Source organism: Crinia signifera, chromosome 1 (genome assembly GCF_055691185.1).
Source record: "Crinia signifera chromosome 1, ASM5569118v1, whole genome shotgun sequence".
Lineage (NCBI taxonomy): Eukaryota > Metazoa > Chordata > Amphibia > Anura > Myobatrachidae > Crinia > Crinia signifera.
This window is the reverse complement of record NC_139217.1, coordinates 427,558,567-427,586,529: the sequence shown is the minus strand read 5'-3', so window position 1 is coordinate 427,586,529 and position 27,963 is coordinate 427,558,567. Positions and strand designations below refer to the sequence as shown.

At 46.4% G+C, this 27,963-nt stretch overlaps 1 long non-coding RNA gene and 1 pseudogene across 1 annotated transcript; one reads left to right on the top strand and one right to left on the bottom strand.

The window, feature by feature from the left end:
* Positions 1 to 1,377: 1,377 nt before the first annotated feature.
* On the top strand, positions 1,378 to 26,660 carry LOC146019568 (uncharacterized). Its single transcript, XR_014450608.1, has 3 exons — positions 1,378 to 1,801; positions 21,781 to 22,031; positions 24,800 to 26,660. It is a non-coding gene; the product is annotated as an uncharacterized LOC146019568 (long non-coding RNA).
* On the bottom strand, positions 13,444 to 13,566 carry LOC146038662 (5S ribosomal RNA; annotated as a pseudogene).
* Positions 26,661 to 27,963: the final 1,303 nt, after the last annotated feature.

Sequence of the window (27,963 nt, the reverse complement as noted above, 5' to 3'; positions counted from 1 at the left end):
CATAGGCCCAGCTCCCACTTCATGGAAAATGTAATGCTAGAGAAACTGCTTCCTGCAGTGCAGTCACACATTTGGGGCAGGGCCAGTAACATCGGGGGCAGAGCCGGAGTCGCTACTGCTGCTGACAGACTCTGGCCACTCCTGCACCCTTGTGTAGTGTAAACAGCTCCGATCCAGGAATACTCTGGGTTAGAGCCACATTGGAAAGGGTAGTCCTGGTTCTGACTCGGTTTCGGGTCTGACATGGGTGTAAAAGTGGAGGAGTTTTGCCGAGTTGCATGCAAGTTAATTTTGTAGCTGGATCTTGCTCTGGAGACAGATCATTTATATAGGAAATCATTTTTTTCTAGTGCCCCAACAACAGGAAAACAGCCACTGGCTGTTTTCCCTGTTTATTAGTTTGCAGTTGTATGCGTTAAGGATCATGTTTTTTGGACATACTCAGAGCCGTAACTAGACATTTTGGTGCTTTGGGACAGAAAAAGTATTGCCCCCTTCCTCATGTCCTCATGTTGATTAAACAAACACATATGGGCCTATTCAGACCTGCTCGCACAGTTGGAAATCAGTCCTTATTCGATGGTGGTTCTACTACGCATGCGCATTTTTGGTAATGTGCATGTGGAGGGCCCGGCTGGGATCATCTTCAACATAGTAGAGGACCCCTTCCATTTTATAAACTATGAATAAACTAAAAATAAATATATAAATAAATTAATCAAACGGATGTAGCATGATCCTGTATTCTTGCCGGTATCAGCCTGGAACATGAAGCCTTAACTGTTTCAAGCCCGGTCCAGTATCATTGACGGTACCAGCCAATCATAAGCATTATTCAAAACCAGCCTGGTCCTGTAACCTCGCCGGTACCAGCTCAAACCAAGAATTAACCCATTCCATCCTGCTACTGTATCCTTGCCGGTACCAGCCCGGCCCATGAAGCATTAACCGGTCTCAGCTCGGTCCTGTATTTCTGCTGGAGCAAGCAGGCTAAACAAATTGTACCTGGATACAGCCCGGTCCTGTATCTTAGTCTGTGCCACCTGGTCTAAAGGCCCCCATACACTGGGGTGATGTACAGGCAATTTACATGCGATTAAATCATTAAATCAGTACAGTGCCCAGATTGCATGTACATGACAAGAGGGGTGATGCAAAGTGCGTTCCCATGTGGGTGGGGGGCAGTGGCGCCGGAACGGGGGGGGGCGAGGGGGCAGCTTGCCCCCCCCAAAATTACTGAGGCGGCGCTATCGGATTCCTGCTCGGCGCCGGCGGGCGGGCGGCTGATTAATCAGTAATATAGGCAGGCGGGCGGTGGGCTGATTAAGCTTGATTCAGCCTCCCACCCGTCCGCCTATATTACTGATTAATCGCAGCCTCCCGCCCGCCGGCGCCGAGCAAGAAGAATCATGGCGGGCGGGGGTCAGGTGCTTAGGATGCTCTGGAAGCAGCATCCCGTGCGCGTACCTGCCGGGAGTCCCCCACCCAGAGGCGTAGGGAGGGCGCAGTTTGGGCGAAGGGCGCCGCCCCCCCTCCGCAAATGAAGTGGAGTCCCTGCAATAATTAATTTCTCACACACGCAGGGCAGCGTGCGCCGGCGGCTGCCATGCCCGGCGCCTGCCCCTGTCTGCCCTGCTCACCTGGTCCTGCCGCCGCGAAAACGATGGGGTCACGTCACGTGACTCCCTGCTCCAGTCCCTAATCAAGCTGCTGCTGCTCGGGCCGGCTCCCGGGCAGCGCTGAGCAGCAGAAATAAGGAAGTCCCCTGCCTCGTCTACACAGAATGACTGTGCTCCTCAAGGTAGATTTTTTTTTCCGTTTTTTTTTTTTTTTTTATAAAGATAAAGAATGAAGGAAATAATCATGGGGTCTGGTCTGGGGGTTTGGTGGGGTCCGGGGGGGGGGGGGGGGGGGAATCACTCTGGTTTCTGCTGCCACCCTGCTCTTCTCAAGGTGGATTTTAGTTTTTAACTAAACATAAATAATGGGAATGATCATGGGGTTTGGGGGATTTGTGGGGGAGAGGGGGGGGGGGGTGAATCTCTCATATGTGTCTTATATAGCGCAGCAGATTCGGTTACAGCGTCTTATATAGCGCAGCAGATTCCGTTACAGCGTCTTATATAGCGTAGCAGATTCCGTTAGTGTCTTATATAGCGCAGCAGATTCCGTTACAGTGTCTTATATAGCGCAGCAGATTCCGTTACAGCGTCTTATATAGCGCAGCAGATTCCGTTACAGCGTTCTTATATAGTGCAGCAGATTCCGTTACAATGTCTTATATAGCGCAGCAGATTCCGTTACAGTGTCTTACATAGCGCAGCAGATTCCGTTACAGCGTCTTATATAGCGCAGCAGATTCCGTTACAGCGTCTTGTATAGCGCAGCAGATTCCGTTACAGCGTCTTGTATAGCGCAGCAGATTCCGTTACAGTGTCTTATATAGCGCAGCAGATTCCGTTACAGCGTCTTATATAGCGCCGCAGATTCCGTTACAGTGTCTTATATAGCGCAGCAGATTCGGTTACAGCGTCTTATATAGCGCAGCAGATTCCGTTACAGCGTCTTATATAGCGTAGCAGATTCCGTTAGTGTCTTATATAGCGCAGCAGATTCCGTTAGTGTCTTATATAGCGCAGCAGATTCCGTTACAGCGTCTTATATAGCGCAGCAGATTCCGTTACAGCGTTCTTATATAGTGCAGCAGATTCCGTTACAATGTCTTATATAGCGCAGCAGATTCCGTTACAGTGTCTTATATAGCGCAGCAGATTCCGTTACAGCGTTCTTATATAGTGCAGCAGATTCCGTTACAATGTCTTATATAGCGCAGCAGATTCCGTTACAGTGTCTTATATAGCGCAGCAGATTCTGCCACATATTTCAAATGTAACATGCCAACACATGTTAGCCACGCCCCCAATTCATTACCCGGGGGGGGGGCACGAAATATGACCTTGCTCCGGGCACCATGGCACCTAGCTACACCGCTGCCCCCACCCCACCTGCAGTCTCAGACAGAGTGGGCAGTGAAGCACGGGCAAGTGGATGATCATGACGACGCCTGCCCGTGCGTCTGACGTCACATGGAAGAGCCGGACGGCAGAGGTCCTGTGCGCTGGCAGCTGTGGCGCAGGAAAGTGGGTGGGAGCCGCAGCAGTCTGTGTGGTTGAAGTGGACTCGGGGTAGGAATCCAGGGGACTGTCCTGTGTCTGGTAAGAGAGCCAAGCACAGCATTATATTTAATTTGTGTATGATCTGACAGTGTGCCCATTAGATCAAATAAATGTGCACTGTGTGTAACTACTGGGGATGTAAACATTTGTTGGGATTCATCTGCTAATGTATTGGAGGGGGGATAGTATGTAATAACAGTTATATTGTACACCTGTTGTTAAAGGTACTTCATCCAATTAGACATTATTTTCTAGTAACTAGGCAAGTTAGATTCATGGGGGGTGGGGAGGCGGGGTCATGAATTCACCCGCATCGCGTCACTGCCTCTGTGATACTGGAGGAGGCTTCCGGCGGCTATTTTTTTTTTTGGGGGGGGGGGGTACATGAGAGGGAGTGGTGGTGGTGGTGGGCCGATTACTTGGCTTGCCAGCCAGCCCCTGCCGCCCGCCCACATGGATGGCTGCTGCTATCAGGGGGTAACATATAGCAATTTAGGGGGCGCCAAAATGAGATTATATCTTGCCCCCCCCAACCTAAAATCGTTCCAGCACCCCTGGTGGGGGGCATGGGGTGGCAGCGACGGACTGTACTGGGCATTCCCATATAAACGGGGGTCGCTGTAAATGTGTGTGTGTGGGGGCGGGGGGGGGGGGGGTAGCTGTGTTTGTTGAGTGTCACCTTTTAAATGGTTTATTAAGCTGCTGCCAGACTCCCTCACCTCCCCGGTCAGGTCCCTGTGTTAGTAATAGAGATAAGAGTGATGTCACTGTGACGCTCCCAGACTCCCTCACCTCCTCGGTCAGGTCCCTGTGTCAGTAATACAGAGAAGAGTGATGTCACTGTGACGCTCCCAGACTCCCTCTCCTCCTCGGTCAGGTCCCTGTGTCAGTAATAGAGATAAGAGTGATGTCACTGTGATGCTCCCAGACCCCCTCACCTCCCCGGTCAGGTCCCTGTGTTAGTAATAGAGATAAGAGTGATGTAACTGTGACCTCACCTCCCCAGTCAGCAGGCAGATGATCTCCAAGGTGATATTTAATAGCTTATCAGCGATGTGACTCTTCTCCTCCATTTCGTTCTCCATTCTCAGTAAATCAGATAGTCTTGATGGAAGTCTTCTCTTTAGTCTAAGGGTGGGATGTATTAAAATACATCGCCACCCTTCGCGCCCCCCCCCCCCCCCCCCCGCCGCGATGCTGCCACATATGTACTAACATATGCGGCTGGCATCGCGGTGCGGTGACGGAGGCCCCCTGCGATACCTGGAATGTGGTGTGCGGGGGTCTCCGTCACCTCCTAGCCGGCTCCTGCATCCCTCACGCGGCGTCACGCCGGGGACAGCTAAGCAAGCTGTCCCCGGCGCCTCCTCCTCACTAGGGGGAGGAGAGGTTTACCTTCCAGGGTCCAGGAGGACCCTTCAGGAAGGTAAGCCAGAGGGGGGGGTCAGCGAGGCGGCGGGTTTGCGTCGGCGGTGGCGGGCGGACGGCGAAAAGAAGCCCATAGGCTTCTATAGGGTATCGCCAGCCAAAGGTGGCGATACCCTTCAGTGCTGTATCATTTTTGATACATAGCAAAAGCGGTAAAACCGGGGTTTTACCGCATTTTCCATTTGATACATCTCGCCCTAATGCTGTGTACACACAAGGGCGATAGGGGCTATAATCGCTGGGAATATGGTCGCAGGCGACCATATTGCCAGTGATGAAAGTGTGCCTGGCGATAAATCGCCGGGTGCGCGCTCCCGTTTTCTGCCCCATTGTAATCGCTGGTCGCAGGAGCTTGCTCCTGCGACCAGCTAATTACCTCTGCGGCTCCCCCAGCAGAGGTTCCTTTTCATCAGCGACCATCTCTGGTCTATTTATTATGCTAGCAATATATCTCCCCCCGTGTGTACGCACCTTAAGTATCGCAGTTATGCGGCTTCTAGTTAGGAAACAATTCTAGCATGGACAGATTTCATCTATAAAAAAGAACAGTACCGTTGGGCGCTTGGTATATAAATAATGAATCAGTTAAACATTTAAAAAACAGTTTTATTAAAAAAATCACACACCATTACACAAAACAACAATTAATAAAAATTGAAAAATACTACCAATAAAACAATTATGCTGGAATATATAGCTCAAATGGACAATACACCCTAGAATTGCTGCAGACCAGTTGGTCAACTCAATGAACGCAGTTCCACATGATATGGGTTTTACTCCATAGGCTGGAGTCCAGGGGCCCTTAGATAATTTAATAATTTTAAGCAATCAGCAGGTGCTCACTTACATGAAGTATAGGTGAAGTATAGGTGACTGTCCCCTTTTAGGTAGATTGGTAACCAGGGGGCACCAGATGAATACAGGTGTGGGTATTGATGTCCACAAAAGCCCTCCTCGCTATCTGTTCTTTAAGAACAGCTGGGTGTTTTAAAAGGCTCCAGAAATGCTGAAGTTGCTGTAGTTTGCCCGCACAGCTCCACCCGCAGTCATGCACTATAAGCAAGGGTCCACTTGAAGAGCTGGGAATCGTATGCAGCCGGAGGCCGCCCAGACGTCAGTCAGTCAGGTGGCCAGAGGCACAATTCGGGAGTACTAAGCAGAGCGTCTACAAACACAAGTGCCGCACTCTGCAAGCTGGGTGTTGGCTGCTGCTCCTACAACGAATACTTCACCACGCCGTACCAATAGTGCTAGGGGATGCTGGCAAATTTAGCAGATATCTATCCCCCAGGGTTGACGCTATGGGGAGATGTGTGGGGTCCTTGAAGACGCGTTTCGCGGCTAGATATGGACTCTCTTATAATGTTTGTTATGAGTGTAACCCAGGACAGTGTTGGAAACCTGGGTATCAACATTTAACATACTGTATATTCAGATATCCAGCCGGCATTGACACCAAAAAAAAAAAAAAAAGCATACCCCTAATGCATCACAACTTAAACCCAGGTTATTGGTGTTAGGCCAAACCTACTTGAGGTGCGGTGTGAAAGCTCCCAACCTTATAACCCGGGTCAACCAACCCGGCAATTCGACCTGGTTATTACAAGGGTTGCTACGCCCGATGGGGGTTATTCAGACCTGATCGCTCCGCTCCGATTTAGCAGTGATCAAACTGCTATTAGATAGCCGCCATCGCGACAGTGTAATCCCGCCCTGTGCAAGACTGCGAATGGCTTGCGAATAGGAATGCCAATCCCTGGGCATTTTTTCAATCCCGTGAGTCGGGAATGAAAAATGCTCAATCCCGGGATTCATGGGTTTGGCTTACTTAATATAACGGGCAGGGCAGCCACGAGCCGGTGATATGGCTGGGAGCGAGGTGGGCAGTGCAGCCGGCGCAGCATGACCTCTGACTATGTCACGCTGCTCAGAGCCGCACAGCTGGGGATGGGAGAAGCCGGGCAACTTCTGAGCAGGTGCACAGTCTATTCCTGAGCTCCCGGTATTGGTCACTCTACCTGCGAATGATTTTCCCAGTGTCTGCAGTCTGTGCCAAGACCAGAAGTTACTCGGCAGCAGCAAACGGGGCCAGGGCAGGGCCGGATTTGTGCCTAGGCCTGTGAGGCACCGGCCTCAGGGCGGCACCAATTAAGGGCGGCAGGCAGGCTGACATTCTGTTAAATGGCACAGCAGGTGGGCAGCGGCGAGTGATGAGCGCCGCCGCCGCAGACATGAATTATCATATGTCGGCGGCAGCGCCGCTCGTCACCCGCCACTGCCCACCCACTCTGCCATGCACCTTACATCACCGCTTAGTGGCTGGGTCCGACGGTCCCCCTGCGCGTCCAGAAATGGCTCAGGCTAACTGCTGCCGGCTCCCGCCCATTGGCTACTCTACACACACACACACAGTCAATTGGCTACTGTGTCTTCAGCAGCTGAGCTGAGCGGCGCGCAGATCCTCCCTGCGCTCATCACAGTGTGTGAGCCGGAGAGAGACTGACAGAGACACTGTGCTAATCACTGTACTAATAAGTGCCTCCCTCCCTCCGGGTCCTCCGTACAGTGAGCAGTCCAGAGTGCTTAAAAAAATATTAAGGTGGGCTACAGTTACATTTTTATGAACTATATAAATAACAATGTATATACATATATGATTACATTAAAATAGAGGGGGGGGCACAAAAATGTTGTGCCTAGGGGCGGCCTGACCCCTAAATTCGCCCCTGGGCCAGAGGGGATGTCACACGCATTCCCAGCAACTTTCAGAAAACGGATGGATGACACCCCACAAACGCCAGCTTCCTGTCAATCAACTTTGCAGTCTTGCAATCAGGCATGAATTACCCGCTACGTTGCTGACTATGCTCACTCCCACATATAGTCAGCACCATCCACTGTCGGCCGTGCTTGAGGACATTGTTAGTAAGATCAATGCTGCGGAATGCAGAGAGGAGGAGATGTGGCCAGTAATGCCAAAAAGAAATTGGCCTCAGCAACCAGTGAGCTGCACATTGTCACCTTATGGACAGTGCTAGGTAAATGTGACGTCCCATGCACACGTCACGATGTATATATCGCTCACAAGGGCGTACATTCATTATCTTTATCAACCACCCCGTCAGCTGAATATGCAGGACGATTTTGGCTACATAACCAATAACCTGCACGTTCAGTGGGTCCTGGTGACGTTGCAGTAAAAGCAACATGGACGCACACTCAGCCCTTCTTGATGCAGGCCGAGGGGTAGGAGCATCTTAAAGTGCTACAGAGTTACTCATTTATCAACGAATGATAGCAATCGTTGTGACTGATAACACTTGTTGTGTATGATAATTGGTACTCCAGTCAATCAGCCCCTAACGGTCATTGTTTGGCAATGACAGGGGCTGAAAATACTGTATGATGGTTGGAGAGCATTGGTTGGAGCACTATTTATCATACACAGTGAGTGTTATCATTCACAGTGAGTTTTAGCACTCCTTGATAAATTAGGACCATTGGATGCTTATATTAACACCTTCCATTCCACTCAAGTTTAAGTCCCGCTATAGTCACCCTCCCACACGTATGCCAATGTAATAATAGATAAGGGATCACCACCTTCATTACTGCGGATAAGATACCACAGACCAGGATGATCCAAGGATTAGGAGACACCAAGATCAAACCACATTCTGTCAAAAGGAGGTGGGTAAGTTCAGGAAGAACCCGATTGGCTGATGGGAGCCAGTACAAAATGCCAAAAACATCCCATTCAAAGTGTGTAATTGTGTATATAATATTTATTTATTATTGTGAAATACCTGCATTACTTGCACTTTAGTTAGATAATACAACCTGCAATATGACACATGTACCTACTAATATTTGCACTGAAATGCCCATAATAAATCAACCCTTATATGAAGACTATGATGAGTCCAGTTATTGGGGCCTATTTATCATGGATCACATTTATAATGTGATATGGGTGGAATATTACCGCTCGCAGGCGTCCCTGCGATGTGCTGAGATAAACACTGGGGGGATGCGTTGCGTGGTTAGTGTTAATATTAACAATAATATTTTCGGCTAACCCCCGAAAACGGGTGTTTTTGAGGATTTAGCCTCAAATATTGATAAATGGGCCCTATAGTCTCTAGTTGGTGGTGCAAGAGATAGCTACAGCGGCGTAGCTACGTCCCTGCCGCCCATTCAAACCCCCCCAATCCCCCGCAGCCTTACCTTTCGTGCTGGTCCCGGTGGCTCCGTTCTTCTGCTGAGGACCACCACAAAATTGCCGCCCCCATACCACAGACAGTTTCAGAGAACTGTGTGCTATATGGGGGCGGACATTTTGTGGTGGTCCTTAGCAGAAGAACGGAGCCGCCGGGACCAGCGAAATAGGTAAGCCTGCGGGGGATTGGGAGGAGGTGTAACTATAGCACCGCAGCCCCCGGCGCCCCCATATGCACAGTGCCCCCCCGCGGTGGCGGGGGCTGCGGTGCTATAGTTACGCCAGTGGATAGCTAGATACAGATGTGTCCACATACATCTATCCTCCATGTGATACAAGTTGTGTTATACATAAAGCATGAGCTCCATGTGACTATAGCACCGAGCATCTTTTTTGCATCTTTTTTCATTAAATATCTGCATAAGAAATGGAACTTTAGTGTTTTGCTGGAAAACAGTGTAACATAGCATTTTGTATACAGAGTGGCGAAACCAGAAGGGCTGTTTAATGCGAAAGGAGGCTGAAAGGAGCAGATAGATTGTTAAATGACACTGTCACTTACAGTATTCCAGACTTCCCTGGATCCAACAATTGGAGTTGTGGATAGAGTAAGTGGAAGATGGAAAGGGCCATGGGTGTTTTAATGAGGATGAATTCAGATATATTGTAAATACACAACCAACAGTTGCTATTTTCTATTTTTTGCCAGAAATTGGGTCCCCCTCCCGGCCCCCCGGAAAGGGGGAAAACTTCCCCGCAATTCCCTTCATCTCCTGCGAATCCCCCTCCTGGCGGGGGGGGGTCCGCGGGTCAAATGATGCGATCGCGTCATTTTAGCCCAAAAAGAAATTGGCCTAAGCAACCAGTGAGCTGCACATTGACACTTTATGGACAGTGCAGGCATTGCACTGCGGGGGCGGCGCTAAATTTACACACTCGCACTAGACACAGCCCCGATCGTGCAGCCCGTCCGTGGCTCCGCCCTTGGACCACCCCTTTCCCCCTCCCGGCGATGGCACCGCCCCCCTGCTTCTGTGAGGTGTTAGCTTGCTGCCCTCTCCCGGCAATGCCTCTCCCCGATCTTCCGCAAAGGGGACATGAGAAGTCGGCAAGTATGCCTAAAATCCAGAAGAGGTCGGAAAAACCTCTTGGCCTTCATATAATTGCAGGAATATGCAATATGCAGCATCTGCATTTGTGTCCAAATAAGTTGATTTTGATATCTATATATGCAGCGGCGTAACTATAATTTGGGCACCCCCCTGCCGATAATAAAGCTTGAAGCTAGAAGCCTGCCTGATTTATTCCCCCATCTGTGGTATTTATTGCAGTGGTTATCATTTTGGGTTTGGGCATGTGTGAGAGAAGTGTCATATACCTGTTTAGTGGGGATGTATGCCTCATGAACGGGGTTATCAAATCTTTTATATGTGCAGTAATACTGCTTTCACATTGCAGAAATGGGTAATGACACGGTATTCTTAAATGGGACTTTAAAACGGGTCTGAGCCTTGAGACCTTTCACATTGCAGGTGAAAACCGTTTTAAAAATCATTTAATACCATTCAAAATTCAACCCGTTTAACCCCCAAGGGACACGTTTCAAGCCATTGAAATAGAGCCATTCACACTGCCTTAAAAAACGGCTTTAAAACGTGTAAGACTCTGCTTTTTAACCTTGTTGAAATACCGGTTAACTTTAACCGGTAAATCAACTTTGGCACTTACACATTGCAGCCTTAAACGTTTTAAAATGGGAAAAAAACGGCAATATACCGGTTTAAAAGTGCAATGTGAAAGGGTATTAGTGAGTGTGAGGACACTGCTCAGTACTCACAGTTATGCAGTACATTTTTTGCATTTGGAATGAACATAATCATAATATGTCCTTAGACGCTCCCCAATCCAATGGCAGATTGTCTTCCTGGTCAGAATTGTCAGTAATATATCAGTAGTTTATGGTGAATTTACTAATTTCCCTTCTGTTGTCATAGCCCTCTTCTCTTCACACTTCACTCACAGCTCCCCCATACTCAAACACACAGGTCTCCCATACTCAAACGCACAGCGACCATCTTCGTCCGCATACTCATCTCCATCTTTGGCCACTAGTGGTACGTTGATCAAGTCCTCACTACTTACATTTAAGCTCTAGTGTGTGTTGAATTATGGCACTCTTTGTTACCTGTACTCTATTTTTGTTATTTATTTACTGTAATGTTTTGTTTCCCTGTACTGTTCCTTTTGTACAACGCTGCAAAACACTTGTGGCGCCTTATAAATAAAATTATAATAATTATGCCAAGTATGATGAATAGTGAAGAAGGAAATCATGGGAGTGAGTAAGGTGGGCATGGAATTACCAGCATTTAGTGAAATATTGTGGAAGGGCCAATTGAATACAATAGGGGCATGATCAGAAATGCTAATATTTCATATAGAGGTGTGGGTGACTTTGGGGAGGAGAAAGGAAAAAAATAATCAATACGAGAATGGGTGGAGTGTGTTGTGTGAATAGAAAGAGGGGACTTTTTGTAGCAAATACTGTTTGCGGCTAAATCGTTTTCCGAGGTTCGCTGCAAATATTAATTATCACCCAAATGTACCAGGAGGGACTGTAGCAGGAATCGCTGATCCCTGCTGTGATCCCTCCTGCACTGCTGCCAACCGCATCCCCCATAGGTTTCTATGGGGGATGCAAAGCGGCCTGATGTATCAACATCGGGCAGCAGCGCTTCGCATCCCTGGGCTACCGCCCATTCTAAGATGGCGGTAGCCCATTGTAGCCTATGGGCTACAGATTGCACTGCCGCTGAGGCAGGGGGTCAGCGCAAACCGCACATGCGCAGACCCCCCGGCTTACGGCTCAGTACATCGCAGGGACAGGGCTCCTTGGAGCCCTGTCCCTGCACCTGGGGGGTGATACATTCAGGTGATAGGATTGCATTTTACATTGCGATCCTGGGTGGTATTATTCTGCCCAGGCGATCCTTCATAAATGGGCCCCTAAGAACTTCAACATTCCAGGATACTATATTAAAGGAAAGAACAGAGTTTCTTCCCTAGTAGATAAAGAGGGGTGAGTGTGATCAGTCATATAGACCAACTCCAGTGGTTGGGATCAGTAAATGAGTACATATGGTGAGGAGAAGGGGCCCTCCCTCGTCCCAGCGAGCAGAGGAGGGGAATCCCAAAGTGGGTCAGGGCAAACATGAAACATAAATATGCAGTATCCTTATATATATATATATATATATATATATATATATATATATATATATATATATATATATATATATTCAATAAATGAAGATGCGGCGACTGATTGCTCAAAAATAGTAAATACTATGTGTGCTGGTCCGCACTTGTTAAGAAACCATTAAAAAGTATCTAATAGAAGTGGACCTAAAAACACGATAAATATTTCACTATGGATAAAAAATGTCAAAAGGTACGTATAAAAAATATATAAGCATTTATTTAAACAAAGTAGACGATATTTCCTAAAAGAATACACAGACTATTAATAAAAATGTTCTAACCTAAAATAATCCTAAAATCAATTATAAGGTGCAATAAGAGAGAAAGGGTAGCTTAACTTATAGAGATGAGACAGGAGGGCTAGAGAGTCCCAACGCGTTTCGTCCTTCTGACTTTATCAAGGGGTGCAAGTAGACTGAGGCCAGACCTATATTTATACTAGTATACCTCCTGTTTCTAGAGTGACATCACTTCCTGTCACTCATTAGTTACATCTTAGATAACGGGGTGAACGACACTAAATAACTGATCTCCTGTATCTATATAGTGGGGCGCTATAGTATTAATAAAAACAGCATAAGCAGATGAAAGAAACGAACAATAAAACTGCAGAAAAAGCTTAATTGGATGTGTGCGCGGTACTTCCGCCACACATCCGGTGTCCGGGTAGCGCTAGTGCGCATGCGCCCGCGTCTAGTTCATCTAGATGCCAGGCTTCCAGTGCAGGACCAATCCGCGCTACTGCGCATGCGTCCGTGACGTCCGGGTTCTCTAGTGGTTAGAGCGGCGTCTTCAGGCTGTGCATGGCGTCTGTATTCTCTGTATAGTTCTTTGTATCGTTCTTATTGCGGCGGCCATTTTAGTGTAGACTACTGGTCCTTTCTTATGCTCAGGAATTGCGGTAGCCATTTTCTAACAGGTTTTTCTTATGGCAATATAGAATGGGATAGAAAAAAACATGTAAATTGACTTGTAATAACAAAATATATTGCTTACATTTATGATTCGTATGTTAATATGACTGGTCGACGTGAAGTGGGTAATTAGAGGTGTTAACCATATTAAATAGAAACCCTGTGGGCATTGAGCGTTTTTAAAGTGGCAAGTGCACAAAGTGATAAGTGCACAAAGTGACTAGTGCTTAATACATTGATTATTAAAATAATCGATTAGTGTGTATACTAAAAGTGATGTGCATATAAATAATTCAAGGGTAGCATAATTGATTATATTAATTTTATTAGTGAATAATAATGACATAAATAATAATTAGATATAATTTATTTATCATTTGAAACCCTCCCTTCGATACCACACTGTTGTTTATATGTGACAATGACCAAAGTTCACCGGCGTAGGCTACAGCACTGAATTTTCCCGGGTGGTCTCCCATCCCGGTACTTGTCCAGCCCAACACTGCTTAGCTTCCAAGATCGGACGAGATTGGGCGTGTACCAGTAATGTGGTGTGGCTGTAGGAGCGTGAACAGGTCCAATGCATAGTCGTCCGAATCAGTGGTTCTTAAGAGAGGGTATTCTAAAGTGATCGTGCTTAGTGGGAATTAAAAAAGGGTGATGAAATAAGTTAGCGGCAAATAAGACCTTATAAAAACGGGGCAATTTCATAACTCTCATTAAAACCGTCTGGATGCATGGTTTTGAGTTCGAATATCCAGAACATCTCTCTTTGCGAAAGTTTATTGGCTAGGTCGCCTCCTCTGGGGCCTAGTCTCACGTGTTCGATTGCCTTGAAAGTGAGTCCTTCTGGGTTAGCGTCATGGTGCGTCTGGAAATGTTTGTAAATCGCATGGGTATCCACTTTGTTCTTAATGTTCCTGCAGTGTTCTTGTATGCGTAGTTTTAGTATCCGTTTTGTTTTGCCAACATATTTTAATTGGCAAGGACATTCTAGCAGATAAATCACCGAAGATGTATTACAGTTCGTGAAATCTTTAATTTTATATTCCTTGCTGATATCTGAGTTCGTGAAGCTTTTCCTGTTCGGGTGTACATGCTTACATATATTACATTTGCCGCACTTGTATGCTCCTTTACATTTTGGTCCCGATGGGTTTTGGTCACCTTTTGTAGTTAGAAGACTGGGTGCCAGGATGTCTTTCAGGTTTCTGGATTTCTTGAAGATCAATGCTGGTCGTTGTGGGAGAATCTCTTTAAGTATTGGATCCATTAGAAGGATATTCCAATGGTCGTTCAAAGATTTTCTTATTTTCGGTTCATGTTGGCTGAAGGTAGTTATAAAGGCTGTGGAATTGTTTTTTTCATTTTGTGTTGTTTTATACTGTAGGAGTTCCTCTCTGTTTGTGTTTTGAATTCTTGATGTTGCTTGTTGTAAAATATTTTGGGGGTAGTCTTTCTCTTCAAACCTTTTCTTATATACTTCTAATTGTTTTGCACACTCCTCCTCTTTACTGCAGTTCCTCTTTATCCTATGGAACTGGGAGTAAGGTATATTTTCTTTCCACTTCCGTTGGTGGTTGCTTTTAAAATGTAAATAACTGTTGGTGTCCACTGTTTTGACAAAGTTGAGTGTGTTGACTGACTTATTTTCCCCTTGTAGTATAAGGTCCAGGAATTCAATTTGGTTTCCGTTGAAGTTTGATGTAAATTTCAGATTCAACTGGTTACCTCCTATGTATTTCAAAAATTCTTCAAAAGTTTCTTCCGTACCTTCCCAAATGATTAAAATGTCATCTATATAACGTTTATAAAATTTGACATTATTTTTAAAACCGTGATCGGTATAAATAAAACGTCTCTCCCAGCTTCCCATAAAAAGATTTGCAAAACTAGGGGCAAATGTCGTCCCCATTGCGGTCCCGCATTTTTGTAAAAAGAACTGGTCTAAAAATGTAAAATAATTGTGACTTAAGATGAACTTCATTGCATCACATATGAAGGTTTTGTGATTCAGATCCAATTCGGTGTCTTCTTCAAGAAATTCTTTGCACGCGTTTATTCCCATCTCATGATCAATGCATGTGTAAAGGGACTGGACATCGATGGTTGCCCAGTTAAAGGAATTGTCCCATTCAAAATTTTTTAAAAGGTTTAAAACTGTGGTGGTGTCCTTTAAAAATGCCGGGAGGTCTCTTACATATTTACTCAGGAATATGTCCACATACTCCGAGAGTCCGGATGTAAGGGAGTCTATTCCTGCCACGATGGGGCGACCAGGCGGATTCTCTAGAGTCTTGTGTATCTTGGGCAGGAAATAAAAAATGGGGGTGATGGGGTTGGTCTTCATCAGGAACTGGTACTCTTCTTTTGTGATAGTATTGCTCCGAAGGCCCTGTAGGAGTAAAGTGCGTAGTTCGTCGGTGAAAGTTTCCGTGGGGTCCTTCTTGAGTGCCGTATAGGAAGATGTGTCCCCCAGGAGTCTGTTAGCTTCCTTCTCATAATTTTCACGGTCCATAATGACCAACCCCCCCCCCCCCCTTATCAGCCGGTTTGAGGACTAATTCCTTATTTTCCTTAAGTGCTTTGAGTGCTTCCCTCTCCTTGTTGGACAGGTTCTTCTGCTGTATTGGTTGTGCTTCATTCTCACATAAGTCCTTTTTAACGAGGTCGAAGAAGATGTTGATGTGGTTCCCTTTAGATTCGATCGGATAGTATTTTGAAGTGGGTTTTAACCCTGATTTTGACCTATTCTCGTAGTTACTTATTGCCGCGTTTTCTTTTCTTGCAAAATGTCTCTTCAGTGTTAATTTTCTAACAAACTTGTTCAGGTCTATATATGTTTCGAATTTGTTCATTCCGCCGGTTGGTGCGAAGTTTAGTCCCTTGCTTAGTAATGATGCTTCTGCTGTTGTCAGGTCATGTTTGGAAAGGTTAAAAATCCCTTTAGGTTGTGCCGTTATTGTAGGTTTCTTTTCTTGAGGTCTCTTCCTCCTTCCGCTCCGTTTGCCTCTTCGTCTGTTAGTCTTCGTTTGAGTGGTGATGCGTGTTTGATGTTCTCTTTCAGATTCGTTCTCAGATTTTCTCTGACTCGGGTGGCTGTGTCCGATGATAAAAAATTCTCCTGTTCACCTGTAGATCTTAACCTCTGAAGTGGTGTGTATCGATTCTGCAGTCTGATGGTCGGTGTATGTGGAGATCCATAATTCTGATTTCTCTCTTATTGCACCTTATAATTGATTTTAGGATTATTTTAGGTTAGAACATTTTTATTAATTGTCTGTGTATTCTTTTAGGAAATATCGTCTACTTTGTTTAAATAAATGCTTATATATTTTTTATACGTACCTTTTGACATTTTTTATCCATAGTGAAATATTTATCGTGTTTTTAGGTCCACTTCTATTAGATACTTTTTAATGGTTTCTTAACAAGTGCGGACCAGCACACATAGTATTTACTATTTTTGAGCAATCAGTCACCGCATCTTCATTTATTGAATACATACATTTTACCTCTAGTAACTTACCATTACTTTTACCTTTGAAGATTGGCTGACACCCCATAATTAGAAGGGGGATATTGCCTATTGATACCTGGTGCCTGGACTGAGGATACACACGTGGCGCCACTCATTCTTTGTTTACACATATATATATATATATATATATATATATATATATATAAACATGGCATATCAGAGAAGTTCTGAACACAGCAGTACATGACAAACCATTTTCTTGTTCACAATGGAGTAAAAGTAGATGCAAATCCTCTTCTGTTTGTGAAATACTTGCTTACACAGAAATCGTATGGAATTGTGGATAATTTGCATTTAACTTTGCATTGTTGAACTGTCAGATTATTTTATAAACCTTTTAGTCTTTAGATTTAACTAGGAAATTGGAACTTGCGTTGTAGTGTTACGTAAAGTAGATGTAATGTTTATATGGAAGTCACAGTAGGTTAAAAATAGAAGAACGAGTTCACATCTAAACACTTTTAGGACAACCTTTAACGACATGAGGAAATCCAGGTAAATGATGCACCTGGAGAAACCATATTATATAAAGCAAGGATTGTGAATGCAATTTGCATTATTGTGTACTTTAACATATAGCACACATACTGTACCAGACATTTCTATTTTAACACTGGAGCAACTCCTATTTTAAATGATGTTTTCAGCTGGATTTATTCCCAACTAAGGGGTGAATCAAAATGGAGTGAGGTTTAGGGAGGTAAAAAGAAATTGCATAACTCACACCCAATTTTGTAATACCATGGGTATGCACTCTCTCAATATCCGTGATATCCAATTTTGTAAAATGGTTGCAGAGTTTTTTCTCCATCTTTACACTGGAGAGGGGGTGCTGGGAGTTGCAAGGAGATAAAGCTTCTGGCTCCGAGTGAGGGGGAAATACTGACACGGGGTGGAGGGGGGCCAGGGGCTGGCTGGCCAATTTTAGCATATGTAGCAGTCTCCCCCACCACCACCCCCATCAATGTACTTTTTTTTTCTTACACTGCGGAGTGTGTGCAGAGGGACAGAGACCGGGTGCATGGACCATGGAGGGAGTGTGTCCTGACTCCGTCGCCGCCTGGCCATGAGCCACGGCCGGGCGGCCCAGCAGTCAGGACACAGAACAGAAGACAGCGGGCGGGTGGCAGACAGGGCAGGGATGCAATTTGCGGTGCACAGCTCCGGCACCCTATGAGCTTTCGGCGCCCGGAGCTCATGCTTCGCCGGCTCCGCCCTCGCTATGCCCCTGAAGAGATCCTAATAGATTTTATTTAGAAGTGACCCGGCATATAGCCTGCTGCCACTACCCGTCCCACTCTGCCTGCTCTGTCCTGCAGCAGCACATATTTTAGTGAAGTGCCCGGCATACAGTATGCATATGCTGGGTCACTGTTGACTGCCCCTACACACAAATTACTGGATCATCTGCCAACAAGAGGCTGATTTGCCTGAGCTTCCGCAGTGCTAAATACAGTTACCAGAACTGTAATATTGCATTCTCCATAAGGCTTGATAGGCTCTCAGAGGGGCCGTGTTTTGGAAGAAAGGAAAGTGTTCATAAATGGCTGCCAAGCATTACTTTCCGGTAGACATTTTGGAGATAAATTAAATGTTTAAGAGAGAGAGAGATCAATTGAGAAATGTTATAGTCAGGGAATATATGACAAAGGAGGGGAGTTCCGGACCTGTACTTTTATTTTATTCAGTGAAGAGCAGGAGGAAGAGGTGGGATGCTGGCGACAGGATTCAGAGGTGTGGTGGGTTCAAGAAGGCAGAGGAGAGCTGCTGTGGGGCAGAGATGAGGTGGTGGGGCAAAAGGCATTGGTGAGGGGGGCGTGGTTTTGGCGGATGTGTGAGCAGAGACGTTCTCTCCCTCTACAGCTATCCTGTACACCCATCCTGTATCTGCTCACCTGTACCTGGCCGCCTGTGGAGGGAACCTCCTGGAACATCTGTATTGCCTCAAATCTTGAATACACCCACCCGCTGCTGAAATATCCGGCTGGTTTCTGCACAGCCCCTGGGCAGGTCAGGCTCCGGCGCCATATTGCTCCTGTTCTTGTCCCACGTGAGCTCCCGGTGCTCAGACTCCTGCTCTGACCGATTCTCCTCACAGGCAGTCTCCTGTTATGCTGCTCCGCACACATCGGCTCGGTGCACATCCCGCCGTACCCTGACGCCTAGAGAGGGCCCAGCCGTACATCTGCCCCCCAGGCCAGCCTGCCACTGAGGGGGGCACACGCACACTTACTGATACATATGCCCGCAGACACTCATGCACTTACACTCACACTGTGTATTATTATACTAATCACTGCTGCAGAAGACTCCATGTGCTGAATGCAGACACAGCTTCGGAAGATGAGTAATAACAGACTAAGCTATTTAAAAACTTCCAATTGCTTAATTAGCCCTCAGGAGGGGTGCCGCCAGGGTCCCAGAGCAAGTCCCGGTAAATTTTTCCTGAAATTAACAATTTTAGGAACCCTGCGCCACTTTATTTTTTGTCTACATTTCCTTAATTCAATTGAATTCCCCCCCCCCAAAAAAAAAAAAAATACCACCATATTTGGCGTTTTTATGAATTATTAAAAATAGTGATATAAATAATTAATAAAAGAAAGAAGCTGGATTTAAATTTACAAACAAATGCGGATTTAAGTGTAAGGACTCTGGGAGTATCCCCGGCAACCTAACTCCGTTGCCTCTGGCTGGGGTTGACGGACGTGTGCTCTGCTAGGCTTCACCTGGGCCCGTCTCGGCTGAAGGGTGAATTAGGTCCGCCCCACTCCTCTACAGACAGAAGAGAGCAAGGGGAAAGCCTAACTAGACCCCAGAACCGGGGAACTCCCAGAAACCCCAGGAGAGCAATACTGCTCAATAGGTGACACAAAATGGCAACAATGCTTGTGAGATGTTATATAAAGAAATGGCAACAATGCTTGTGAGATGTTATATAAAGAAATGGCAACAATGCCCAGAAGGTGATATCACAAAATGGCAACAATGCTGGTAAGATATTATAAAGAGAAATGGCAACAATGCTGACTGAGAAGCCCAATACGAAATGATGCCAAACAGCAGGAGGAGAAACACAGGGTGACCCCTGACTTATCTGGAAAGATGATAGAGTCCCAGACAAGCCTCTGCAGACTTCTGAGGATGATGAGTCTCACAGCTGGGCACACCGACAGAATTCCAGACACCACAGGACAAACCAGGCAAGGCAGAGCAGGCGGAGAACAAAAAGGGAACTTCCGACAGGGACCAGGACCAGGAACACGAACTTAGCAAACAGCTGACAGAACGCTATAACCGGCGTCAGTGAGAGAAAGACGCCGGCTTATATTTGAAATAGCCGCCCCCTGTGGTGACATCACTTCCTTGTACGCTCTGCATAGTCTTCCCCCTGCAGGAGCGGCCGGAGCGGAAGTTCGGGGTGTTGCCTAGCAACATCCCCGAAGCTTCCTGATGACGCGCGTCGGAAGATGGCCGCTGTCCTAGCAGCGCAGATGCTGCCGAGGGACCTGGACGGCGGCGACGCCAGGTACGGCGCCTAACATTAAGTTCTGTGGCGAAATTCAAGAAACATGGTACTTGTCCCAAATTTCTAACCTATTACATTTATTACATCCAGGGCTATTTTTCACAGGCTCCAGCAGGAACTGTGGCCCTTATTCTAGTTCACTCTTTCTGACAAAATCCTTCTTAGATGGACAAAACCATGTGCACTGCAGGTGGGGCAGATGTAAAATGTGCAGATAGAATTAGATTTGGGTGGGGTTTTACTTCAAAGTGAGATCTATATTGCAGTGTAAAAATAAAGCAGCCAGTGTTTACCCTGCACAGAAACAAAATTACTCACCCAAATCCAATTCTCTCTGCACATTTTAAATCTGCCCCCCCCCCCCCCCTGCAGTGCAAATGGTTTTGTCCATCTAAAAAGGATTTTGCCAGAAAGAGTGAACTAGAATAAGGGCCTCAGTTCCTGCTGGAGCCTGCTGAAAAATAGCACTGATTACATCACTATGTTAGTACAAATATTATCCAGTTGGTTGGAAACCTAGCATACAAATAAATTGCTGCCAATATGTATTGATTTGCGGTGGGTCTGTAAAGCAAATGCGTGACCTACAATCTTGTCCCCAGCCCCTATTTACAAACTGCCAGAATGTGGGATAGAGCAGGAAGGAGCTGGACACCATAAAGGCTGTTATTTCTACGATGCCGTTATCTGAGCAGGGTACATCATATACCAAATCAAAGGTTTTGATCCATAGATCTGCAGAATTTAAAGGGTTGATTTGTTTTGGAGTTATGTTACAAAATGTTTGCCTGCCATTGACAATGCTTCACCATTGTCCTCTGGAAAATGTGACAGTTGGTAAACTCTCCCTGTTCACCTGCTGGGTGATCTGAAACATGCAATCTGCTGTGTGGTCTGGAAATTTTGACTGTTATTTGCAGCCACCCACATTGCAGGGATTTCATTAAATTTGACTACTAATGCTGTGCACACATGGGGTGAAATGTAATAGGATGAGAGATTCAGAGAGTGAGAGATCTGGTAAGAAATCTCCAGTTTTTTTAAAGCAGCAATCATTTACACTGCAAAACCAGTTTGATTTTGAAGTGTAAATGATTGCAGCTTTAAAAAGACTGGAGATTTCTTACCAAATCTCTCACTTTCTGAATCTCTCATCCTATTACATTTCAACCATGGTTTGATTCGATTTGTACTTTATAGTACAAATCAAATCAAATCTGACACTGAATCGAGCAGTGTTAGCTGCATTCGATGCAGATTTGATCCTAAAGCGAGGCATCTGGAATGAAAGCAGAAATAGACTTGGCAGGCAAGTTTATTTCTGCTTTCGATCTGCCAGATCGAAAGCAGTTCCAATCTGCGCAGTGCAGCATCCCCCTCCTTCCCTCCCACCTGGCAGATGCCGCAATCCACAAGATATCAATTCGGTATCAACGGCGGCTGGGTCGAACCGTGTATACTCGGCATAAGAGAGTGAACAGGGTTAACATGTTCTGCCCTGCAATCCTTTGCCCAGTTATTATGTTGGAGTCACAGTATCGTACATTATCTCACTTTTATTTCCAGTTGCTCATTTTGACCATTTAGATTACTTTAGATAACTTTCTGCTGCAAAGAGAAAACAACTGGAATTGCTCAATTTAGAGGTATTCTTTTAATAGTTGATTATACAATCCTCACCTTTTTTATTTTCTTATCTGCTTTGCCAGTGACATAACGGAGCTATCACACATTTCCAGCCAACAAGAATCCAGTAATTAAATTAGGCTCTGATGGTTTGATAATGCTATAAATGGAATGGCCTCTAGAGGAGATATGGCTGTTCTGGCTCGGAGACAGACAGAATGATTGAAGAAAATAGAAGTCACCAGTTACCCAAAGAAGAAAAGCGTTTGCTGAGATGTTATCAGAGAATGCTTGTTTATGGCCAATGGAACATAACCTGCAAATGCTGCTGCAGGTGAGTATTATTAGAACCAGATAACCTATAATCCTGCCATGGTTCCTCTTTTACCCTTTGAAAAAGCTCAGGAACCCAATAACAATTTATAAAATAAAAAGCAATCCAGTTATTTACTTGTGTATGTGCTCCGTGACCATACAAACAAAGCAACAAGTGGAACTAACAGACAATGAGGCGCAATGTATACTTATGGAGATCGTGAATTGTGATCTTTTATGACACCGTCTCTTTAGTGATGTTGTGATACGGTCGTGATGATCGATTTCAAGTGAGAGCGATTATCCATAAAGAAATAAAAAACAATAAAAAATTTCTTAGAACATGTGTGATTAATTGGTCAAACCTGTACGTGCTTTTCAATAAAGGTTGTGCGTACTAAACACGTTTATGTAAGTTGATACGAAGCTTATAAAGGTTTCTTTAGTTTAGATCTTAGAATGTCCTGATCACAATTATAGAATGTCTTCTTACATGAACTCGGAAGACACATGACCATAGTCTGAGAGTTCTTTGTTTATTTGTCTGTTATTGTCCTATATCCCCCCTGGCATTTGTGGTCTTAGATATTATGGGGTATATTCAATGACCCATGGCCAGCTGTGACGGCGAACAGTGCCTATTGCTCGCCGTCACAGCTTGCGGGTTAGTATTCAACTGACCCCCCTGCACTCGCCATTTCCACCTTGCTGGGATTTTCTAGCGAGGTGAAAACGGTGAGTGGAGCGGGCTCCCTGCATTAGCAGCGGCCCTTGCTGTTCAGGGGAATCCTCGCCGTCCTCTGACTAGTGCGAGCGGCCGATGAGGGGGTTAGACGGCGAGGGTACCTTGTTTACGGCAATCCTCACCAAAAACAAGCCACCCTCACCACAAAAACCCCCTCGCCGGCGACATTGAATACCACCCTATGAATGGAACAATTGTTGGATCTCCTTTGCTATGAAACTAAAGGCCCCCATACATTAGGATGACTTGTCCTAAGGACAAGTTGGACTAAATTCCCCTTGAGCTCCCCTGGCAGCACCCCAGGAGGACTCACTTATGATTTGGCACTTGATGTGCCATTTTTACATGCGATAATTCGCATGCAAAGAATCCGAGGAAGCTGCAAGAGAATTAAAAAAAAAAAACTGTCAAAAGACAGGCTGGCCGTTGATTGCCCGAGAGAGGACTGTCAGCCAATCAGCAGCCTCCCATCTGGGCCAGTCTTTTAAACGTGTTTTATTAAATTCTGCTGCCGCTCACCACTGCCCGGCACCTACCACTGCCCGCCCCGGCACCTGCCACTCCCCGCCCTACAGAAAGAGTTTTTAATTCTGCTGCAGCACCCGCCCTAATACAATGACTAATACATTAGGGCATGGGTGTCAAACACAAGGCCCGCGGGCCAAATCCGGCCCGCCAGACCTCGTCATGTGGCCCGCGCAGCCGCCGCCACCCACTCCCGCCTGGCTCCGATTACATTACTGCTGGAAGCCATCACAGTGTGAGTGTCACATCACATTCAGTGACACAGTCACTCCGCCGCGGCACTCGCTGGGAGGAGGAGGGAGGCAGGACAGTGGACCCAGACTTGTTAGTGTCACTGTGTGACGTGCCCGACTCCTCCCCGGCTCCTCCTGCGGGCAGCGGCTACGGCGCTGCCATGTGTGACACACGCCCACCTGACAGCAGTGCCAGTGACACCGTGACGTGCATGCTGCTGCGGCTGCCTGTCGGACTTGGACGCCGGCCCGGCGGTGAGCAGCCTCCTGCCTGTGGTGCCGCGCTGCGCAGCAGTGGCATCAGTTGGTTCAGTATATTTACTGTAAGTTCGGCAGCGGGGTGGGCACAGTTGTGTTGTCTCTTGTTGTCCAGACCAGTCTGTCCAGTCCAGAGTCCGTGGCCGGGCAGGCAGAGAGCCAGGCCAGCAGCACACAGCCGCAGCCTAAGCCCACAAATCTGCAGTGCGGCTGCCTGTTTCCAGGGTCATTATCATTATCTGTCCCACTGTCACCACCAGTCCAGAACTCTAGCGAGAGTCCTGCGAACCCAGAGGCCCAGGTCACCTGCTGGGTGATCTGACGTCACGTCACTGTGCCCTGTCCCAGGCCCCCAGCCAATCTCCCTGCTAGTTATTACTTACTTTATTACAAAAAAACAGTAATAATTGAATGCAGTGACAATAATTTATGATAATAAAGAGTGGACACATAGTCCTACAGATACAACCGGCCCTTTGAGGGTGACCAAACTGCTGATGCGGCCCCCGATGAATTTGAGTTTGACATCCCTGCATTAGGGAGTCTATTAAATCCAACTAAGAAGCTCTAAAATCCATTGAAAATAGAACTTCAGGCTTCTGACTCTTTAACAAACCCTTTAGTTTGGAAGAATGTAGTGGTATAGTCTATTGCTGCTATATGGATGTGTAACACCCCATAACTGTGGAATAATAGGTGCCGTGCATTCCAGTTAACCAGGGGTTAATATACCCCAGCACTAGGCACAGCTCAGACCTAAAGAGTTAAACACAGACAGGCTGGAGTGTGACAGGAAGAGAGAGGTCAGAGGTGACCTGAGCCAGCAGCGTGATTGAGGAAGTTAGCTAGAGATGGGCAAAACGGGTCACTAACGAGAGCTGGGATCCAGCAGATCAGTCCGTGAAAAGATCTGGATATTTTACACGGATCATCGGTTCACTTTGAAATAAGGGGTAATTTTATAATAACGAAGCATAATTTGTTTTACAATCATTTATTGCCATTTTTTTACTTTTTTTTTTTTAGAACAGTGAGCAGAACAAATAAGAACATACATGACCGAGTAAAACATTGATCAATGGCTGGGTGCAGAATCACCATCGATGGCATCTGCACCGATAGCCATCCCTAGCAGCAGCAGCCTTGTTATTCTTTCTTTCACTTGCAGTCGCAGCACTGTAACTCAGTCTTCAGAGTTAGTACATCTCAGCTGCCACAGGTGGCAGTGCTGAGCTCAGGCAAATGTATTGTAATGAAAAACGAAACTGAAAGTAAAAGAACGAAGGTTCACCTTTTTGGGAACGGCGGCTCCCTCAGTCTTTTATGGGATCCGTCCAAAAGACTTGCTTCATTCGCGAACGACCCATCTCTAAAGTTAGCAGCTAGCACAGAGAGAGGAGACTTCTCCATGCAGCCTGAAAGACACTGGGCAACCTAGAGAGAGGAAGACAGCAGTGTGGCACCTGTGACCCCTGACCTGCCAGACACTTGAGCAGCACAGAGCTCCAGTAATGAGTGGCAGCCCAGCCTGTGAGAGAAGGAGCCAGTCAGGCAGCGTGCAAACTGTTCAAGAGAACACAGCAGTCACAGTGTCAAGCTGCCAGAGCCCTGCAGTAAATATTAAGTGCCAGCCTAGCAGCCAGCACGTGGGCAGCACAGAGCCCAGCAGCCAGAGCCCAGCAGCCAGCACGTGGGTAGCACAGAGCACAGTAGCCAGAGCCCAGCAGCATGGTGCAAGCAGCAGCAGAGCCTGGACAGCAGAGGCACCATTGATGCAGTCACCAGGGACAGATCAGCGGTGACAGAGTCCGGGAGATCGAGACTGGTTGGAACCAGCACCTGCAGCCGATACAGGTACCTTACTGCACACTGTGCCCCTGCCTACCACCCCTATTATATCGCCCGCCAGGCACATTATAGGGTCAGGGACCCATGGACACCCCTAGCGCATGACAGCGTTGTACCCATTGAGGCTGCATAGAGAGTCACAGTGCAGGCCAGTGGCCAGTAGTCCTGTGTAGCTAATTGTGGCAACGTCTAGGCGCCCACACTAGCAGTCCCAGGAGGGTACACAGCACTGGCGAAGACTTACTGATCCCAGCCGGACACAAGATCTTCAAAGCCATCCCCAAGACCTCCCCCTTCACCGCCCTACCCAGTGAGGAAACTCGTTCACTATAAGGGCCGAGAAGGCCTCCTCACTGCTGCTAAGACTGCATACCCTCTTCCCCCGAGGACTACGTGGAGTACTCTTTGTTCCAGTTCAGGATACCCTTGGTAAAGGGCCAGTAAATACCCAAAGCATTAGGCAGACCCTACCCCTGTCCCACGACTGGATATGTGCACCACCATTTGCCCCAGCCAAACCCCTGTGCACAGGTCGGGCCATTAGGGCCTGCGAGTTAGGACATTATGCAATTGTTGCGAAGGACTGTCAGGTGTAAGTTGAGTAGGTTACCGGTAACTTTAGCTTAGTTTGGGATACGTCACTAGTACAGAGAAAGGTGTCGTAAAACATTTCCTTTTCCTTGAATGTTTATTGCACTGTGAAACATTTCCCTTTTACTTGAATGTTTATTGCACCGTAAAACATTTCCCTTTTATTTGAATGTTTATTGCACCGTAAAACATTTCCTTTTACTTGAATGTTTATTGCACCGTAAAACATTTCCTGTTATTTGAATGGTTATTGCATAGTAGAACATTTCTACACTGTTGCACGTTGCCCACTTGTAGTGGAAATATTGTGACGCATTTACAAAAAGGGGTTGATGTCCTCAGTGACTGCTTTGAAAATAAAAGGTCAACCTAATCTGATAGTGGAGTGTTCTGTGCCCATTCCTGCATCCTGAGAAGACTCCTGACTGAGATCCGGAGATTGGGGAAGCACGGCCCCCGCCGCATCCATGAGGTAACTCCCTGTTGGGTGCTTACAGATGTGTAAGGCCATGCATTTGTCATATGATGAAAAAGGGAAATTTATTCATGGCGTAGCTCAATATTGCATCCAATATTAAGGAGAGTTTTGGTGGTATTCAGGAAGGATGTTGACAGAATGTCATGTACATGCACATACTGTAAGCTTAATGCTTTTGTTAATGGGAAAATCAGTGTGTATGCTTTCACAAGTCAATGTGAGAGATGCAAAACGAACAGAATATATGCAACAGCTGAGACTTGCTTTGCTCGTGAATGTCAGTGGTCCAACTACCTGCACAATCATTCCTTGTGCTTTTCTCTCCACCTCTTCTGGTCTTTTTGTCTTCTGCTTTAAAGTAATGCACTACCTCCCAAATCATCTAGGACGGTAAGCAGTACCTCGGGGGAAAGGAGCAGGGCCACAGACAAAGGAGGCAGGGCCTCAATTGAAGGGGTGTGGCCAAACGCTGCAAAGCCACCCATTTTGTTATTTTGGGGAAATGCTCACAGCATCTGGGCAGCTCCTGGCTCCCCTCCATGCAATTATAGATGCTGTGGGCATCTATTCAGCGATCACTGGCTGTCCCGTGGAACACTGCGACCCCCGGGTGGTGACAGCAGGATAGTCTCCAAGTAGCTTGTCTTAGTTGGGAGGTAAAATTAGATCGGAGGTATTACTCCCTATGTTTTATCACTGTGTTTTTTATTAGTGTAACAATTAATGTAATCTTTACAGCCACCACTTACACTACGGAACTTACGTATTATACTGTGGCACCACCACCCTGGGTCCACGCCACTACCCTGGCTCCACGCCACCACCCGGCGTCATGCCACATGTCACATCTGCCCCACCTGCAGTGCACATGGTTTTGTCCATTAGAGAGAGAATTTGTTTTTGCAAGTGAACCAGAATCAGGCCCCAAGTGCCTTAGCAGTCATTGATCGCCCTCTCTGATATTACGTGGTCTTCTGCTTTGTGGCTTTGAGTTGCTTTTGTTCCTAAATGCTTCAACTTTCTAATAATATCACATACAGTTGACTGTGGAATATCCGGCAGGGATTATTATTATTACAATTTATTGATTTGCAGTGCCGTACATAGGACAATACAGGGTACACAGGACTAAACATAATAGTAACTGAATAACTAAAACAGAGCACAGATAACAACTAGCAGCACAATTCTTAAGTTGCCCGCACACAGTGCTATTTGTGCTAGATGTGTTTTGTACTAGATCGCATCTACAGATTTGGCCAGCCCCATCGTT